Consider the following 4,193-nt stretch of genomic DNA (forward strand, 5'->3'; position numbering starts at 1 on the left):
CTTATTTAAAAAAAAAATTGAACCGTAAAACACACCGAAACTCTAATTAATCTGAATATTTAGTAAATATCCACTTTACAAATAATAGGTAAAAATTAAACTCACCGGAAAGTAAAATCTTTGGTGGCTCAACTGCAAAATATATCATATTATTTATTTAATATCGATTACCACTAGCATAAACTTAAACACTAATACTATTTTACCAATAGAAACATAGTAATCATGATCGCAATCGTGAACGTGAACGTAAACGTAAACGTGAACGTGAACGTGAACGTGAACGTGAACGTAAACGTGAACATGAACGTGAACGTGAACGTGAACGTGAACGTGAACGTGAACGTAAATGTAAACGTAATTGTAAACGTAAACGTAAACGTATATGGAGGAAGAATGGATGGATGGATGGATGGATGGATGGATGGATGGATGGATGGATGGATGGATGGATGGATGGATGGATGGATGGATGGGTGGATGGATGGATGGATGGGTGGATGGGTGGATGGGTGGGTGGGTGGGTGGGTGGATGGGTGGATGGGTGGATGGGTGGGTGGATGGATGGATGGATGGATGGATGGATGGATGGATGGATGGATGGATGGATGGATGGATGGATGGATGGATGGATGGATGGATGGATGGATGGATGGATGGATAGATGGATGGATGGATGGATGGATGGATGGATGGATGGATGGATGGATGGATGGATGGATGGATGGATGGATGGATGGATGGATGGATGGATGGATGGAGCTATTTAGTTATGTATTTTTGTATAAATGTATGCATGCATATTGAAAAATTGTCTTGAGTTTTCGGATTTAATTTATTAATTAATAATAGCAAAGAATTTAAATATATTTATTTCTTTTTTAAAAATTGATGAATCGTCTACATACTTGCCACACCCGGAGCTAGGCCTATTGGATTAGAAAACAAAAAAATTGTTTTAGTACCCAGTTTTTATATTTTAATCTAGTTTTACAAAACTTGTCGTTTATAGTCGTAGATCTACGGTCTATCTTTTATTTCAAATTTGCTAAGTCTTTCATTACAATGCCAGGTTATTCGTTTTATCACAGCCAGACGTCTATTTTCGCCCATTTTTCTCACTATGAGAATGATAAATCTATTCTTTCTTTTATCGACCACCTTACAACCGCCAAATGTAAGTAAAACTGACAAACTTAATTTTTCCTATGCGTTTATTTTCTTTCTCTTTTTAATGTCGATGTGATAAGAGAGGAGAAGAACGGGTTAAGAAAGTATTACGACTAACCTTATAAACAGTAATGTTCGAAACTGAATTTTGAGAGGTTGGGGGTAGGGGCAGTTGGATAATTTAATACGTCATTTATGGGGCTATTGCCATTTTTTGAAAATGCGAAAGGGGGGGGGGGAAATCGTGAAGTAACCTTGTCGTCGACGATTAATGATACATATTAGTAATTAAAAAAAATATGACACAAATTTTACCTTCAACATCTTTAGCACCTATATGGAAGTAAAAAAGTTTATGTTCAAATTTTTAAAAATGCGTAAGTACTAAAAAATTGAATATTCTCAGAATGTTATTTTTAGACTAACAAATAAAAGGAAATAAACTTTTTTAACACTTTTCTTTTTAACTTTTTAATCTGTAGAACAGGAGAAAAGGTAAAGGAAATAAATAACAGTGTTTGGGTTATTCTCTTAATGTTTGTTCTACTCTTCATCTACACGTATTTTAATGACGCAACACTTATTTATGTTTAATTTTAAAAATAAATAACAATAATATATATTTTAAAAAAATGATAATATTACGACAATAAAAATATTCAGTAAATAAATTAAAAAAAGCACAAACAAATAAAGTATCTATAACTTCAAAGTGTTACTATAAATATAAATTATAACTTAAATATACATACCAATATCACTTTCATCATTAACAGCTGCAATAATGGAGAATGTCTTAAAATAAACACAGTTGGGCCTTTTTATTTAAAATAAAAATTAAGTATTTTAAATAAATTATACAAATTAGAAGTATTTTTTTTTCATATTTTTAAAAATTTGATCTGAGACTTATGTTTAAAATTCACTTGCTCGTCTAAACTTTAAATTTTTTTACTGTCGGAATATTTTTAGTCAAAACCTCAGCTCAAATACATTTGACATCACACAACAGAATAAACGAGAAAATTCTCACTTTCACAAATATGCAGGGACAAAGTTCGCCTAATGCTGCTCAGAGCGTCAAAGTCAGCGGCCTTGAAGATATCAGAGTTGCTAGAGGCGATGGCCCTCAGTTCCTGCATGAAAGCCTGGGCGATGCCGATAGCGATGATCTGAACTCCTGAATTCTGCACCAAAGCTGCCGCTTTGTTGGCTGATAACAACATACAAACACAAGTAAAATACATACTTCCAACAGAATACCTCTAACCTAGATTGGAAATAACACTCTATTTTACAATATTCTAGATAGTTAGAATATAAAATGATAATTTATATGACTGTATAACGAAATTTTAATCGTTTTTACTGTACCAGTTTAAAATAAAATTGTATTTTTGTTATGTTGAACGTTAAAATCTGAATGAATTTTTTAAATAATTTTATATTATCATGAAAATTTTTGTATTGTTTAATTATCGTGAGCGTTATGTATAAAACAAAAGTAACGTACTCTTAAAAACGTTGTTGGACCTTCCATCAGTCAGGATAACAACGACGTGCTTGGCGTTTGCCCGACCACCTGAAGCGGCGCCGAAGACGTTCTTCTCGACGATGTAGTTGAGCGCTAAGTCGGTGTTGGTGCTGCCTTCAAGGTACGGCGCGGCCAGAAGAGCCTTTTGTTGGGATAGAATGAAACTGAATATAGCTCATGTAACATTATAACTAATAGGCTGCACACTATTTATAGCGTGTCTCTGATAGAATTATGCTAAATGCTTTTTGAAATGACATTTTTTGATACAGAATCTAACCTGCCGAAACCAATTTTAGAAATGGCGTCTTTGCTTGTAATATTACTCTTTCCTTACCCCAGTATGACGCTTTAGATATACTACTGTTGTATCCTACCTTACAAATGTCGTCTTTGGTTGTAATGTGTCTTACCTTAGTAATGGCGTCTTTGTTTGTGTATGTCTTACCTTAGTAATCGCGTCTTTGGTTGTGTATGTCTTACCTTAGAAATGGCATCTTTGGTTGTGTATGTCTTACTTTAGTAATGACGTCTTTGGTTGTGTATGTCTTACCTTATTAATGGCTTCTTTGGTTGTGTATGTCTTACCTTAGAAATGGCGTCTTTGGTTGTGTATGTCTTACCTTAGAAATGGCGTCTTTGGTTGTAATATTGCTCTTTCCTTACCTCAATATAACGCTTTAGATATACTACTGCTGTATCCTACCTTAGTAATGGCGTCCTTGGTTGTGTATGTCTTGAGGTCAAACAACTTCTGGACCTGTGTGCTAAAGAGCAGAGCGCCGACCTTTGCCCCCTTGTCGCCTATGGTGAAGGGCTGGATCAGGTTGGAGACAAACTGAAGCTGCTTCTTGTAGTTGCCTTTTCCTATGCTGCCGGAGGCGTCCAAGATGAAGAAGAGATCGACCAACGCTGCACACTGAGCTGGGAATTACAGTTGAACATTTGGAAATTAGGTAAACATTGTCCTTGGCAACACACATGATGACTGGCATGACTGGAAAACTTTTCATGCAAATCGTATGGGTTGGTCGTCTCTATAATTGTATATTGATGATTTATTGAGTTTGCTTGATAGGATTTTAAAACACTGACCATTATTCGTGACAGTAAAATTATACACAGTAAGACAGTAGACATCACAGTTAATTTGTATTTGTATCACACTTAAAGTCATTAGTTGCATGATTGATATCACGCACTGTTTTTTAAAGCCGTTAAAAATGCATACCGTTGCAGAGCTGCAAAATACTAGTTATCTCCTCACTAAATAGTAGCATAAAATGTTTGATTCTGTGCATTGCGTTTTTTTTGGCTATAACACTTTTAAAATATAGCCTGGTTGTCAAAGGACCTACACTTTTTACACTAATTACAGGCAATTCCATCTCAACTTTGTGAATGCTAGTATTTTTTTTTCTATCTTAGAATTTTTTTTTGTAGGCGTTTCAAAGTTCATCAAGTCGGATAACCTTGTCTTTGAATTATA

The sequence above is a fragment of the Physella acuta genome, unplaced genomic scaffold, assembly GCF_028476545.2.
Source record: "Physella acuta isolate Inbredline_101_S28 unplaced genomic scaffold, ASM2847654v3 ptg000677l, whole genome shotgun sequence".
Lineage (NCBI taxonomy): Eukaryota > Metazoa > Mollusca > Gastropoda > Physidae > Physella > Physella acuta.